Raw genomic sequence first — 17002 nt, 5'->3', positions numbered from 1 at the left:
AAAATCAAGCTAGGGGTCTTCATTTAAAGACTGCTTTCCTCCATTAGCAACAGCACATAACCCATCTGCTTGTTAGAGCATACTCTGCTGGAATATTAGCATTTTCTTTATTCTTCCAGGAAAATCCCCTGTGACAGATTTCATTGGAATGGGATGAATCAGTCATGAAAACTTATCAGCCTGGTATATGAGAAAACTCTCCTCTGGTAGCAGACAGCTGAGCCCTGCTGCGCACATCCCCTGGTCTTCTGACGGCTGGATTAGCCACAGGCTGATCCCAATATCCGACACTGTGCATTTAACACACAAACTGCAGTAGGTGATCAGCTGGGAGAGCAAGCAGCTGGGAATCTCATGGAACACAGAAACCCATGAGTAGGAATCAAAAATAAAGAATTTTCACCTTCACCTACTTGATGTGCTCAACCCTTTTGAAAGTTAAAGCGATTCTGATGAGAGCAAAAAACTCAAGAAAGTCAGGCTCTGTGAATCCTTCTATCTTGCCAAATATTAAGCTATTCTCCTTCCTGGTTAAAACGTACTGGAAAGACACTATTATTAGAAGAAGACTGCAGCTTAATTAAGCAAGCTGCTAACAACATAATAACCATGAAGTAATGAACAAGACTTATTTAAGAGAGCCTACCCAGCTCCTGATGCCTGCACTACAGAAGCTCCTCACAGGCCACTTTCATACCCTCATCTCTCACACAGAGAGGGCAGCTCTACCACTTCTTTGCATGGAAGCAACAGAGATGGCCTTGGCCTGCTGCCACGTGCACCTGCCTCAGCCTTTGCTGCCTTTCCTCTCTCCAACCCACAGCCCTGCCCAGTGTTCTCCTGCCCATGTTTAGTTGCAGTGGGCTGTCCCTACACCTCCAAATGCGTAGCCTGTCTTCATTCTGGCAGTCATACGGGCTTGTTTCGCAGATCTACTTGCAGGGTCAGATGGTAAGTTGCAATGATGGAAGATGGCACTGCAGTCACTTAACGACTCAGTAAAAATATATCTATAATATATATCTATAAAATACCTACAATATCTGTAATATATCTATTAAAATATATCTATAAAATACAGGAGCTGGCAAAAACTATTAGGGAAATGGTTTAGCCTAGCAGCTAGAGAACTCATCCAGCTCTGCTGTCGTGGACTGAATGACTCAGGTTTGAGTCCATGGTTCTGAATTTTCATTTATGCCTTTTTTTAAGTTGTGCCATGGGAGGTTCAGGATGGATATTAGGAAATACTTCTCCTCAGGAAGACTGTCAAGGCATTGGAACAGGCTGCCCAGGGAAGTGGTGGAGTCATCATCCCTGGAGATGTTCAAGAAATGTGTGGATGTAGCACTGAGCGACATGGGATGGGTTGGTGGTTGGACTAGATGATCTTAGAGAGAGGTCTTTCCTAACCTCAGTGATTCTATGACTCCATGATACTGAACACGTAGTAAATTTAGTCTATCAGTCTACTTAATTATACTAGATGGAAGACCTCAGTTAGAAATAAATTAATGGTTTATCTTTACAATGCTTTCAACATTTATTTGGTGAAGGACGGTTTGCAGGGGTGAATTAACATTAGGCTTCAGAGCAGAATTTCCCAACAACTATGAAATTTCCATGCATCTGCATTCAAAAACACCACGTTATGTACAAGCTAGGAATACTCAACACAGCATGGCTAAAAAACTCTAACCCACATACCATGTATGACATGTGTGGATGTGTGTGTGTTGACTGACTGATGTATGCATGATTAAATAAAACACAAGAAGTCCAGAATGTGCCTCTTTCACAGAACACTACATCAGTGACAACACTTGCAATCAGAAGAGCCACAGTACAATAAGTGAATTGATGCCATGTTTAAATGGGAAGAGAAAACTCAGCTGAAAATCAGAACAACTGGCCCAGCAGCAATCTGTCCTTGCCCTTGAGAAGCCTCACTGCTATGGACTCATCAGCACATTCCTCAGCAGCATAGCATCTAGTTAGGTAAGCAGCTTACTGGAAATGACATTTTTTTCAGGTGACAGCAGAGACATTTAAACCATGTGTATTGTGTACACACAACATGGACTAAGGATAACTCCACACATTTTCTGCCAATGGATGAGGAAGAGTGTGTGCTCAAACGTACTCTCTTACTTCAGAAATAGGAAAATAAATCTTTAAGAATACAAACAACCACAGTACTTACAAATTTGGCAAATCTTATTTTCTCAAGAAACGAGCAAGCTTAGAATGATGAAAGGAAGGGAAAGGAAGAAAATACTGTTTTTTTGTGTTTTGTTTTTTTTTTTTTTTTAATTCCTCCTATTTAAGATCCTTAACCTATTGTCAAGCGGTCCCTCTTTATAAGGCCCTGGCATCAAGCCCAATGGTCTCCAGCAATGCCCATCTTTTCCTGCTCCTCCCCTCTGCCCCATCTCCCACCAGTCCTGGGGAGAACCAGCTTCCTCCTTCCTCATGGTCTTCTCCTACTGTCCACAGAGATACAGAAACCTCTGAGGTTCTTCATCTTCTGCATCCACTGTACCTGGTCTCCAGCTCACTACCCCTTGCTTATCGAGCCTTGGAAGGAAATACAAATTGCAGAACTCATTTTTTTTTTCCCCCGTTTCTACAATACCTTTGTGAATTGAGAAGATGGGCTGCCCACTCTGACATCTCATAATAGCGTACAGCATTGTCCGCTTTAAGAGAAGAGAACAACAGATTTATTCCTAAACTCCAACACCCAGTAGGTTGTTCTGCTGTTCATGAATTTACAAGTAACTATCAACTGTAACATGTTTCATTCCATCAAAACCCACAGCACATTTCAGACACAGACAGTCAAGATCATCAGACAAGATGTTCTCCTCAGAAGGAAATCCCTGATTTCACTTAGCTCTCTCTGATCCGGTTCACCTCACCCTATTCACTCCAACAAAGCCTATGTTGCCAGGTGAGCCTCTTCCAGCCTATAAACTTAAAAATCAGCATAATGAGCTCCATAACATCAAGCTGGCTTCACCATACAATGATTCTGCATTTCCAAGTATGAAAATGAACCCCAGTATATGCTTTTTCTTCCAGGTGGGCATTCTTTATCTTGCTCTGAAACTGTATGTTTCCATACCTGCTAGGCAGCTTGAAAACTTAAGTCAGGTAGTGGATAGCAATAATTCATTTTTAAATGTCTTGTCAAATATTTTAACTTGTGCTCCAATTTTCCTGATTCTTCACTCTGGGAAGCTGGATGATACATCCTTCTGAAACTTAGAAGCTACAGACACACGAGGATGGGGCACTAGTAACCCCTAGCCACTTATTCCTATCTGAAACTGATGCAAGCTGGTCAACAACAGCTTCTGCTTTCTTCAGGGAATAAGTAACTCCTCTTATCTGTCTGAAGCTGCTCTGACATTGCAAGACCCACAGTGCCACACCAAGGAATGAACACGGCTCCGTTTCCCATTTCTTGTATTTCTTCATTAGTCCTATAACTCAATTCTCCAACTACATTAGTCAGAGCAATAGGAAAATTCTGGCTTTTCACAGCTATTCTGACACCTCCTCAAGTTTCACATCACAACTTTTCCTCCCAAATAAAATGAAATAAATGGCTTCGGTTCAGCAAGAACTAATAAAAGGGACACCAAAAGTAATACCAGTCAAAAGATCAGCAGGGGAATTTATACAGAATGACAGACTTGTGGCCTAACCTAAGAATTCTCTACCTGAAAGCTTTTTCTAAACCTCAGTTGAAAACGCACACGCAGCAGTGGTATAGAAACACAGAGATTGATGAAACCTCATCTGCATTTTGTGTGGTAAAATTGTTCACAAAATGGAATGGCTAAATCAGACATGTTGCAGGAATAGCATTTAATGAGACAAATATTTAAAACAATAACACAGATTTCTATTACCAGTGATACTGTCTTTCAGCTCAGAGAAGTCACTGGAATAAAAATCAAAAGTATCTCCAGAGGCTCAACATGAAGTCTTTTTGCTCATCTGTTTAAGAGCTTGCATTTGTTAACTATTCCAGATTTGTGCCCAAGTTTACTCTCACAACAACCAAGCTTCTCAAATGATCTTTCAAATAAACTCCACACCGCACAGCATCCGAGACTCATTGAACCCAGCTTAGCCACAACTGAGACAAACAATGAGTGCAACACTGTTGAAAAAATTACAATATATCCCACACTAATAAATAACTTAATAAGTTTTGGGTTTTTTTCTGCATAAAGTGTCCCTCCAGGCATTTTGGTCTTAGAAGGGCAATGGAGATTTGAAACGAAAAAACTGCTGTGCTAAAGAATAAAAAAAAAACACAAATAGGAAAACCCCTTCTGCAGGACTCCTTCTAGACTACATATAGTAAACATTTATAGTACTTCCATTGGATATGGTGTTTGGAGATAGCTACGCAACTGTAAATCACTAAGAAATATATGGCGGTACTTTTAAAAAGGGATTTTTACTGCCGTAATAACTATTTTCAGATTAAAACAGACGTTAGACCAAAGTCTTGGCAGATTAGAGTGCTCATAAATTTGGGCATGCAGTCTCAGCTGCCCTAACACGTTGGAAACCTGAGGCATAAGATAGTTAGAGTTGCACAACCTTCTGGGTTAATCTCTCCTTCCTTATGTCCCACGTGTGGCTGATTTCATGTTGAGAAGCTAATTGTTCAATTGCAAGGTATATCCTCTTCCTGTCTTCAATGGATAACTACAGCCATATCAGCATTATAGCAAGAAGCAGGACAATTTGAAACACTTATCCATTTATGATTTCTCCATTGGCAGAAGACAGGTTTATTACTGTAGCTTCTTGAGCTACCAGCTCCTCCTGCCTATGTGCATATTAATCTGGGCCCAGTTTCTTCAACATTTTGTGCAGACACTCTTAAGTGAAGTAGAGGGGCTCTGCCTGAGGAAGGTAGGGCCATCACTGCCATCCCTGAGGGCAGAGGGCGGCTGCAAGGAATGGGCTGAAAGCAACTGGCATTTCTGCTAAGGCTGCTCAACATTCTGCTTCATCTCTTCATCTTCATTCTGTCAGGAACAGAGCTGGCCTCCAGCTTCAGCCCTCCCTGCTACAGGACAGTGCAGGTAAGGACACGGTGGTTAGGCAAGACTAAAATCCAGCTGATGGCCACAGAAGTAAGAATGGATAAGAACGACTCTTTTTTCACACATCACCTTTTTTGGATGAGTATCTGAGTCATCCAGACAAAGGGGTGCTCTTCCTTCTATGGCTCTGGTGAAGAAGGATGCAGCAGCTGTGCTTGAAGATGGATCCCTTTGCTATCCTGCACACAGTGCTGTACTTACAGGATTACTGAATTCTCCATGTGTCCACCCATCCAACACTTCCTTCCTGTCACACACATAAACCGAGCAGTATGTCTGAACCCTGAAAACAGCGTGCTTGAGTCCTCCACTCCTCTCAGTAACCAGATGCCATTCAAAAAATTCAGGCACCAACTATGACCAAATGCAGTAAATGTGAAAACATTGATCTGGCAATACTTCCGCCAAAGCACCATCCATTACAGCCACCTTACTATGCACTGCCCCAGGACAGCAATGGTGGATGCAGACAAGTTGCCAGTCTGAGCTGCTGGTCTGAGTAAGGAACCAATCTGAGTATGAACACATTCAAGACATCAGTAAATTTATGCTGATCAAAATCCCCAAATCCTACTTAATCTGTTAAAGACAATGCCATTTCCCATGATTTGGATGCCTGAGGGATACAGAGAAGCCTTGTACTGAACAGACATATGGCAACCTTAAAACATTTAAAACCCATTAGAATTGAAGTTTGAAAGTAATCAGAAAACTCTGATTTCTGATTTCCTGGAGTAGGGCTGATATTGTTTAGTGGGTAACACTCTTGCAGACTTTGAGGCCCATTTTGCAGAAACAGAATGTGCCAAGATATGCACCCAATTTAGCATCATTAGATTTGAAAGCTGAGTTAAATAATTTCATAGCAAAATAAAAGCCATTTTCCAAGCAAGCCTGGAAACAGAATCACCTCACTGCAATAACAACACAAATCTTCAATATATTATTCCTCTTCTATCCCACCTCAACTACCCCTTCAGATCTCACTTTTCAATCACCCTATTACCACCACATTTTACGAGAGTCAAACTGGCAAAAATAAAACTAAAAAAACCTGCAGTTGGAACACTTGTTTGCGTACAAAGAGACCAAATTAGAACCCACATTCACAATTTTCTAGGGCCACACTGGTTACAGTGGATGATGAAATATAGAAAAGAAGAAAAAAAAAAGCTGTAACTAATACTTGTAATTACTCCTACTGCCAAAAACTGTATTGAAAAGCAGCAACAAGGCTTATCATCATCCCTTTACAATGACTGAGTAATTTACTAACTGAATTCATCTGCACACTTCTGCATAAACCAAGGTACGGATTCTGATGCAAGGTATTTGTGGAAAATCTCACAATAAATAGTGATACTGTATCCATTTTGCAAGTCGTGACTACATCACCACTTTTAAATCCGGAGTGGAGAATATGCCTTTTTCTGTAAGTGACTTCTCAGCTGTTAGCATTTTTTACACTTGATTTACCCTCCTTTTGCTGGAAAACAAAACTAGGTTGTAATAACAGTGTAAGGGCAGTATAAACTTCCCCAACTGAGCTTTAAGCAGCCTCAAAGAACAGAAAAGATGTCTTTGATATATAACAACATTCACTGAAGAAGGAGACACAATGAATACCACATACGTTCTCCAAGTGATTAAAGAAAGTTCAATATTTTATAGCTTCACATGAAGTTCAGTGGGGTTAGCAGAAACGTGTGATGTGTTTTTACGTGCCAATCTCTACCATGCATTATCATGCCTTAATATAAAACAACAAGAACCAACAGAAGTAGACCCTAACTCTGCTGGGGACACTCCCCACAGATGCAAAGGGCAGTTTCTGCCTGAGCAATTCATGCTGGAGGAAGCTCCATTAGCCCCATGAGATTAACGATTTTTCTAATGGAACTGTCTGGTCACCACTAAGCAGATAGAGACAGAAACACACCCTGAGCTCCTGCTCTGGCACCCCACCTTCACAGCATATGTTCTTTAAGAGCAGGAAGCAGTGACAGTCCTGGGAGCAATAACAAACCCCCCCCTCTGTCAAAGTTATCATTTAACAGCTCTCTTCCCCAAAACTCCAGAATTATGTTCACATTTTTCTTTTTTTCCAGTGTTGCTCACTATCACACGTATTTCTACCTGAAAAGAAATCTCACAACCCTTTCTTTAGATGTGCAGGCAGAATACAAAAACAACTACTCTGATCTCACGCCATGTACATGCACTCTAATTTCCTCCTGCACTGTACCGTAAAAATCCTGTGCATCCCTATGTGACCTCGACTCGAGCTATGCCCATAGCTGACAATACACAGCCAGGGAAATTTTTTCCATTGGATTTGCTTTCCACATCAGTGAAAGCTGCAGACTGAACAACTCTCTAGCCTTAACACTTCAGGTTTCCCCAAGACACTAACTGCCACTCTGCTTATCATGATTATCAGCACTTGCACACCGGGATGAAGAGAGCAGTCCAAGAAGATGGGCTGCAGACCTCTTAGATTCTGAAGTAGCAGCCACAAACCAGCCTCAGCGTGTGGCCTCACTGCGTGTCGAGTGGTTCTGCTCAATGACAAGGAACACAGAGACACTGGCTCTGTCAGAAACAGGAGGCAAACGGGCAAAGAGACAACAAAAGGCTCCTCTCAGAGTTACCTCTCCTCTTCTGCACCTGTCCAGTCCACTTCAGCGATCCCACTGCAGAATTTTAATCAGGCACAATCAAGGCAATGCAGCGTTGCTTCTCCTCTTTCCACATAGCAAACAAGACACAGAAAAACAACCGAGGTGCACCCCAAGCACTTGCATTCCCCAGGTTCGATCACCAGCTGCAGTGCTGGAGGACTCTGGAGCTCCATTTCTGCCAGCCCTGCAGAGCTCTGTCCCCTGGTACCTACCCACAGCCCTGACTCAGGCAGCGGCTTCTCCTGAGGCCCCAAATACAGCTCCCAGCCCTGTGAGCCTGCCTCACATGGCACATGAGGGTGCACGCCTGGGCCCCAGCCCCCAGCCAAAGCAGAGCAGAGCCAGGACCCCTGCCACCCTCCAGACAAAGACTGTCCTCCTCTCCTCCTCCTCCTGCACTAATCCATGCTGCTGCATCAGCTTAGGGGTTATAATTAGATTTGTGAAGGAGCCTTGCTGCCGCTCCACGCCAAGGGGCCGCAGCAGTTTTGGTTAGTCACACTGGGGAATTCCACCAGATAGGCCCTGGTATGCACTGCCTGCCCTGCTCATCTGGGAAAGCTGAGGAAGGATGGGAAATCAATCCAGGGGACTCCTGGGGGAGCAGGAAGGCAGGGCAATTTCCACTGTGAAATTGCAGTGGTGCTTGAAATGGCACTTGGAAAGTGTGTTCAGATTTTACCATTTAAACTGTCTCTTTCAGTTCCCCCTCCCTTTGCTTTTGCAATCTTCAAAGCAAATGCACAAGCTAATGGCCGTGGCTGGGACACTGCACTGTAAAGAAGTTACCATTCACCTAGGACATTATGAATCTGTTCATGCAGCAAAGCTAGAAGAAATCTCCAGAGCATCTGGACCTTTTAAGATCCTATGGCTTTTCAGCAGCATCTAAGTCATATTCTTCCTATAAAACTTCCTTTATGTTAAAACCAGCCAGCCAGTCTGCTCAGCGAGCAACACTGCCCCAACGGGAGAAGCAGCCAGTGATATCCCTAGAAATTAATAACCTAAATATGCAGAAAGGCACTGGGAATCATCTCTGCCTATGGAGAAGAGTAATAGCTATGTCTTCCCATTCCAAAGGGAGACTTACTACAAAAATTCTGAGGAACTCTTCCAAAGGATAATCTATTCACGCCTTTTGAAAACAGCAACCTCATTCCATATTCACACTCCTATTCCCCTGTAACTGGCCAGATTTATATGTAGAAGCTTGTTATGGCTGCTGACAACCACCATATCCGAGGATGTAGTAAGAGGCTGCACAAAGGTTATTTGGGGGAAGGTTAAAAAATACATTTAATTCTACTGTGCCCTTAAGGACCAGTCCAGGAGGAAGAGAAACCTTCTTACACACTGGAATGTGCTCAGACTAGGTTTTCCACAGGTTCATGTAGGACCATGCATTTGTATTGGTTCTGTGCAATAACATACCAGTGATTGCCACATGAAACTTGCTTCACCACAGCATTCTTAACCAATTGCTGGACCCACTTCCTAAGTATGCAAAACAAACTGCTTTCTACAGGTCACAGGAAAATGTGCTTATAATTGCAAGTGAAATGCTGGACGTACCACTGCTTTCTCTAAGTCCCCAAATTTATGAAAGAGTAGAAGGTGGTCAAAAGGACAAGAAGTAATGTTATTTTATGAAAGAGTATCTGCATTTCAGTCAGAATTCTAGTTAAAACAGCATATGGCAGAATTACACAGATGCAAAATTGTCCTGTAGCTCCACTGTGCGAACTTGCTGAAAATTAGATGGTGTAGGGCTAAAACTTTCTCAGCCAGATTGCAATATTCTATCTAAAAATGACTTCATATTATATAAAGGTGAAGGCATTACATTCTCACAGATGTTAAAGCAATTACAATGAGTTGTTCTTGTGAGTTACCTGAATGACAGTAATTTAGCATGATCCCTTGCTTATCAACATTAACACACTTGCATACCCACTGAATTCAGAAACAGACTTTCATTTCGTGGGTCACTTTTCCAATACTGCTTCTAGAAGTATAAAACCTACATCTTCATCATCATTATTATTACATATTATAATATTATTATTATATTAATAATAATATTATCATGTGCACAAGGATACGCAGTGACAAATACTATTCTCTACTTGGCGACTACTCAGCAAAAGAAAAAAGTAAAGTCATGCAGAAAAAGGGACTGCTTCTGGAATTTCCAGCAAGAGATCAATCTTCACTCAACCTAGCAGAATAATAAATTGCATACTGTGAGTACTATTGAATGCACTATCCGAAGAGTTAATAGTATTAGAATTCCATTGTTACAATGTCAAAAAAAGGAAAGAAAGTGATAAAAAAGGAAGCGTCCCCACAATGTTAATGTTATAGGAAAACCTCACCCCCTAAACATAGTTAGCTAATAGGATTTTTAATTTGGCTTTCAAAGGCTTTTTTTTTTTTTTTTCTCCAGAGAAATGCCATGCACAAAGATTTAAGCATACTGAAGAACTGAGACTTTTCAGTATTTTGAAGTGAAAAGTCCTCTCACTCAAGGTCACTCAAGGCTTCTCAGCCGTGAACCCGCTCCTCTCCAAGAGAGGAGTGCTAAGTAAGTACTCTGGGATCAATTTTTCAGTTGTAGAAGGAAATGGAGTCTACAGCCAATTTCACACACTCAGTATTAATTCTGGCATGACAATACAATTTTGACCCTGGCTTTGTAATCATGGTATTCAGTCTACACAGTAACAGATTACACTTTTCATTAAAAACTACCTTTTTCTTAAGACTGGAAACAAGATTCCTAACTTAATAAAAATTCCTGCATGCCACGATCTGAGCTTCTAGAAAGCTTGAGCTCCTTACTGAGAATTAAGATCCTTTTAACTTGAAAACAGAACAGGCCAAGAATTAACTCCAACTTTACTGTCATCCCCAGAACTAGAAAACAGTGATTCATTCTAAAAAATCTTTACCAGGAACACACTTACAAGTTTTGCTGATAAAGGTTTCTCAGATGCATATTTTGCTTGTTTTAGCAAACAAAATTATGGCAGGTGTTCTGTTTATCACGGGGAGCAGAGGCACAGACCAAGCAGCGCCGGCTTTCCAGTGCGTTGCTGATGGTGGCTGTCCCAGTCCCTCTGCTGCCTGACTGTGGCTATCTACATGAAGTTCACTTCCAACTAACCTCTTGACCACCTTTCCTCACGTATATAGCTTGCCACTAGAAATACAAAGACAAAAAACAGTTTAAAACCTGAACAGGCAGTAGGCATACTCCTCCTTTGAGATCTCTTGGGAAGCACATTACGGATGCTTTGCTCTAGATTGACCTTCCTGCATCATTAAAATATACATTATCCTATTTAATTTAGGAGCTCTTATCCAAAAGAGATCATATTCTAAGGAAGAAATTTCTAAATACATTCATCGTTAAAATGCCTTTAAAATTGTTTCATGAAAACAGCCACAAGAGAGCGCTAACAGCAAAGAATTAAACGATGGGAGAATAAGGACTTACACCTACTCAGAAAATAAAAATAACTGTTGTTGTGGGCAGGCAATCTTATTTGAACATTTAAGTTCTCAGACACTTAACTGCTACAGGCACAATCTTCAGAAGCCAAGATTCTAGGTGTCTTAGCTCTTGAATGCTGACTTTGAGACACATCCATTGCTCTTTGTTTTCAAAGGGAGATTACTCAGCAGTTTTTTTCATGTTACGCACCTTTAAAATGGCTCACTTAATCTGTGACTCCTGAAATTAACCTATTTTCTGATATCTCCATATGTTTTCACTGAACATTTCTATCTCACTAAAACTCAGAGCAATGAGCTAAAACATCGAAACTGTGTTTGCGGTTTTGCTTTTTTGGTCTCTATGCCCTGACTAGCTGAATATCTCGTACTCCTTTCTTAGTTGCCTTTCCAAGGAAAGCACTGATAAATTCTAACCACACTCACAAACAAAAATAGTCAGCTTACATTTCTGGAAGCAGCAAATGGAATGGCAGCATTTTTTTCCACGCAAAGTAAGAGGAGTTCCTGCTTTCATAATTTCAGCTCCTTCTATCTTATCATGAAAGGAAATGACTTACAAAGTTTCCCTAAAAAAACTGACCAAAAATTGGAGAACAGAAAAATAAAATAAAACTGTGCTTAGCTTATGGACTTCTGGTGGAAGTGAGAGGGTTACAAAGAAAGTGAAGGAGTAATAAAATTAGTCTATTATTACTGAGATGTCTTTAAACGGAAAACTGAACCAGTATTTTGACAGAAAAGTTACTGACATATTTTTATGATACAGATATCTATCCCAAACCTTAACATTTCAGCAGAGACTCATACCCTACCTTATAACACGTATTCACACCTCTTAAACTCACACAAAGACTAACATCATTGCTCTTGACCACAGCAAGATTACATGTAGCATTGCTCTTTGCTTTCTCCTCTGCATTTCTCGGGTAGCCAATCCACCTGAACCCTGGCCTACTAGTCACCACGTCTGAAAATGGAGCAAAGAAGCCATGCTGGAAGGAGAATTATCTTGTTGCAGCAGAGAAGAGTAACTTTTTGTCTTTCTCACAGCCTAGGAAGTTGCACTTAACACAAAAAGAATCTGAAGTGATATGTAAAATCCTCTGCTTCAAACTGTGAGAACAAATAAACACAAATACGTTATCAAGTCTTACTGCCCTTAGAAATAATGGGAGTTCAGTCATTAACTTGGGCAAATCGGGATTTAACCACCATAGTTTCCTCCAGTCTTTTTCGTACCTCAGCCCAACTGTACAGGCTTGAGCAGGATGGAACAGCAATTTCATTTCTAAGACAGACATACACTGCTGACAATGAGGTATGAAGCTGTATGAGGTAAGAAATGATCTTCCTGCCTGGTAAATTCACAATAGACTACTATGATACAGCTTTCATATTCTGGAACTGTTTCTCCTAACTCTGTCTTGGGGAACTAGACAGGCACAACTGAGATGAGATAAAAATGTTGATCATGGGATTTATATTATATATATTACATAAATACTTTTTTGTCATTATTTTGTGTATATTCTGCTACCTTTTGATTTCTAGATAGTATTGAACTCCTGAAGCCATTCTTTTACCTCAGTTTTTGCCATGATTTACCAGAATTCCTCCAAAACATAATAAAATATTTTTTTAGTAAGTCTTTATCATCTGGAAACATCTAAAATGCTTCACATATTGAATAATTGGCTCCAAATGCTGCTTCAAGTTGGGTTTACATTCAAATATTTCGGAAATTATCATGCTATGTAAGCAAGGGGCTAAAGAAATTAACCTTTAACGTGAGTACAAAAAAAGGCTTCGTGCACCAGTAATGCTGAAGAAAAATGCAGCCTCTCACAGGGCAAGCAGCAGCAACAGCAGAAGGAATCAAAATGCATTGGGAATTTCTGATTCTCTCACTGTGACCAAGGTGAAAGAGCAGGAGCCAGAAGCAGGCAGCACAGCAGCCTTTGGACTTCACTCTCCACCAATGCCTTTGTCCAAGACAGAGTTAGAAACAACAATGTGCAGCCAACTGTACCAGACCAACCTGGTGCCCTCAGCAAGAAGGAACTTGTCAGCTCCTTGGAGCATGTGACCATGGAAACTCTGCTTTGCTCATGGCCAGAAGGCATGGCTATGTGTTGCCTCAGAGCTGCTTACCACAATGAGCTTACAGTTCTATGGCTAGCTTACATGAACGGAACTTCCTTACAAACCACATTCCCAATAGTGGCGTTTCTATGTAGATGTGGTGCTTTCCCACACTAGTTTCAGCTATGATTTACCTAACCATGTCCAAGGTTATCCAAAAAATGGGAGTGGGGAAGGAGAGTTCCTCCACTCCCAGCGCATTTTAAGAGACAGCGCGACCTCAGTTTGTCTCATTTCTGGTTGAAACCTTCTGGCCACACAATGCAAATTATTGAATCTCCCCAAAGAACAACGCCACAAGCTAGGATGCTTCAGGTTTTATGTGGGAAAGGTATTTTGCTCAGACATGCTCTAGGCCAGATCATACTTTGAAGACATTCCCATCTCTTTTTCTTCCCCATCAGATGTCATGCCCCAGCTTGGCTCCCTGCCTGCCAGCAAGGCTACTCCATGAGCCAGACCAGTGAATGGATCTTGATTTGAATTGCAACTCAGCCAAAATTCCCCCAAACCCCTACTCTACAATGGAGCAAAAGCATAAGGGACACGTAGCTCAACAGTACAGTGCTGTAGCTGTGTCTCTGTAAGAGACCTTGCTGTGCCAGGTAAACCAGTAGTATGAAAATTCAGCAACCATGACCATAAAATAATGGTGTCTTGTTTAAGAGACAAGATGAAACTTTGTTCAGTAATTCAGTAGCCAAAGTTGCAATACTCCTGTATTTTTGCCCTTCTTTTAAGTATTCATATTTCTGGAGTTAGGAGTTGAGTTGGACCCAGAACTTTTAAAGAAATCTTTTATGATCTTTGCAAATTCGAGGGTGTTACGTGTAGTTACACAACCAAGTACAGCACAAAATCTCTACACTTAACATGGTAGGCTACCTGCCATGAAAACCTGTAAGCATCCAGATTTTCAATGTAGTCAGTCCTTTACCTTCAGGAAGTGAAATATGTAATCTAAAATCCAAATAGCACAAGGAGAACTTCAACATACTGGAACAGAAGCATTACTGCCCCACTGAACTCGTGCGCATACACGTCAAAGATCTTAACTAGGATTTAAAAAAAAACAAGAAAGCAACACAAACCAACCAAACCTCTTAAGTGCTTAAAAGCAACCCCAAACAATTAAATATTTCAAAAAGCATGTAACATACATAGAAGCATTCGCTTCAAATGGAAAGATTCCTGAAACAGAAAACGACTCATTTAGTCTTTCATGGACAGGGTTATGACTGTTACAGTCAGGAGACAGAAGAGATGTAGAGTATTTGCTGCTATCCAGCACAGTTAAATTCTGTGTGCCCAAGTGAAAGTATTACGTGAAATTAAGTATTGTGGGTCTTAATTTCACATAAATTTTTGAATGTGCACTCTTACCCAAGGGGCTACATATTGCAGTCTACCACTTAAACTGGAATTCACCTGGGGAAAGTAGTGTTAAGAACAAATTTGCTGTTATATATTTCTGGTTAAATCCTGTAAGCACTTGTACACTTCATCTTCAGTATGGTGAGCACTCTCACTAAAGTCGATGGGACTACTCATGCTCAGAATTAACTATTTCAACAAGTGCTTGCAGGACTGAAGGAAGAAAAAAAACATTTGTGACTCACAGGTTATTACTGGTGGATACATATTCCATTCCACAAAATAAGTAGTATTACCCAATTCTGGTAACTGCATTACAAAACTGAGTATTGTTGGCACAAGTAACTTTTTGAGCAAGTGTATTAGAACTATATAGGATTCCCTTAACCCCAAAAATAAATTTCTATGTCTTTTCTACTACTCCAAACATCTCCCTGATGGAGATGACTTAGTAAAATATGGTGATGTTTGTCATATTTTTGGCTTTCTATTATTCAAGCTTGACAGTGAATTTTCTCATATTTGTGAAGAATGAGATTATGCAAGTCACCACAACATAAAAACATGTCAGTCACAACATATGTATCGAGAGAGTCCTGACAGTTGTACAAGGCAAACATTCAAAAACACTAAACAATGATTTGCTCTTTAAACCAGGGACAACACCTCCAATCCGAGGAACTAAAGCTTATGTTCACTTACAGTGTCAACCAGTATGTCACTAACAAATCATGTTAAGACAACTGAGAAACTAATCAGCCAAAAAATTAAGAAATAAAAGCGCTTTTTGGCTAAACATCCCACCAAAGAGACAGTTGGCATGGGAAACACCCAAATACCTGAGTGCAACTGCTAGGATGGAGGTGAAGGGAACACAGATTTGTACCATTTCTGCATATATGTAATTGAGTAACTGTGCCAACAGTTCGACAAGGAGGTGAAATGGTCCTCATCAGGAGGCTTTCAATGTATAATTTGTTGAAAACATGAAGGTGCATGTACATTCTATTCTCACGTCCATGCCTTACTGTCAGTAGTGCAGGGTCAGGCAGTTGGAGAAGTGGGAGAAGGGTGATGGCAGCCTGGCCAGCCCCAGGCCTGCCCACACAGCCAGCCATGAACACGCTGGAGCATGAGAGGGGCTCCTTGCCAGCTCCTCCACAGTGTCCTGCTGAGTACACAAAGTGCACAGAGGTTTATTCTGCTGTTACTTGGAGCTCCTTTACGGGAAAGCCCTGATACCAACCCCTTCATATTCACAGGAAGTGTGTCTGAGATAGGCTTATTATGCACTGTGCCACTGAAAGGGCAAGTTTCCTTTGCACTCATCTGGTTTCTGCCTCCACCTCTTCAACCTTGGTAACTTGCTGGCAGCAGAACAGGAGACACTAGAAAACACGGCCCTGAGCTGGAGACTGGGGCAGGAATGCATCCTGCTGCACAACCTGACATGCATACCTTGCTCCTCGTTCAATCACAAGAAGAAAAAAATAATTCCAAACTTTCACGGCTTTGTGGCATTTGCTTACATCTAGCATGTACAAAGCAATGGACATTATATTTAATCAGTGGAAGAGATATATAACTACAACCACCTCAGTATTGAGACCCAGGGCAATTTTACATGTTTTTATATAGACACATATACATCTATTCTGAAAGAAAAGAAATTCAAATCTCCTGTAAGAAATGCCCTTTGTATCTTCCTAGGAAAGGAATCTACTCAAGAAATGATTCAGTATTACACTGAAGAACTAGCATGCAATTAGGATGTGTTGTTCTGACAAATCCACTTGAGAAAACAACAAAGTCTCCTGAGTTCTCTATTAATCCAAGACCAAAGGTATACTGCTCTTGTTCAGTTATCAGTACTTGCAAGCTACTTAAATGTTGCATTTGTTGCTGAGCCTGTTGCACAGTCCTCATTTGGCTTAGATCACAAGTATGCAAAGTTCAAAAAGGTTAAAAAAAAAAAAAAAAAAAAAAAATAATAATAATAATAATAATAAAGCAAAGCATATGCACTGGTAGACAGTAAATTTAGGCTTAGTATTTGATACCACAGGCAATTTACTTAGAAAAAAGTACTTTCACCTCCTCTACAGTTCAATACATAAAAACAATCTTGTGGAAGCCAGGAACCACTGC

At 40.9% G+C, this 17002-nt stretch overlaps 1 protein-coding gene across 1 annotated transcript in view; it reads right to left on the bottom strand.

Annotated features, from left to right (window-relative positions):
- SHROOM2 (shroom family member 2) overlaps window positions 1-17002 on the bottom strand; it is a 128961-nt gene that overhangs the window by 61532 nt on the left and 50427 nt on the right. The gene's annotated exons all lie outside the window — the stretch shown is intronic.

The sequence above is a fragment of the Lagopus leucura genome, unplaced genomic scaffold, assembly GCF_019238085.1.
Source record: "Lagopus leucura isolate 7727_CA_CO unplaced genomic scaffold, USGS_WTPT01 Super-Scaffold_100001, whole genome shotgun sequence".
NCBI lineage: Eukaryota > Metazoa > Chordata > Aves > Galliformes > Phasianidae > Lagopus > Lagopus leucura.
The sequence above is the reverse complement of the archived record's forward strand: the minus strand, read 5'-3'. Positions and strand labels throughout refer to the sequence as shown.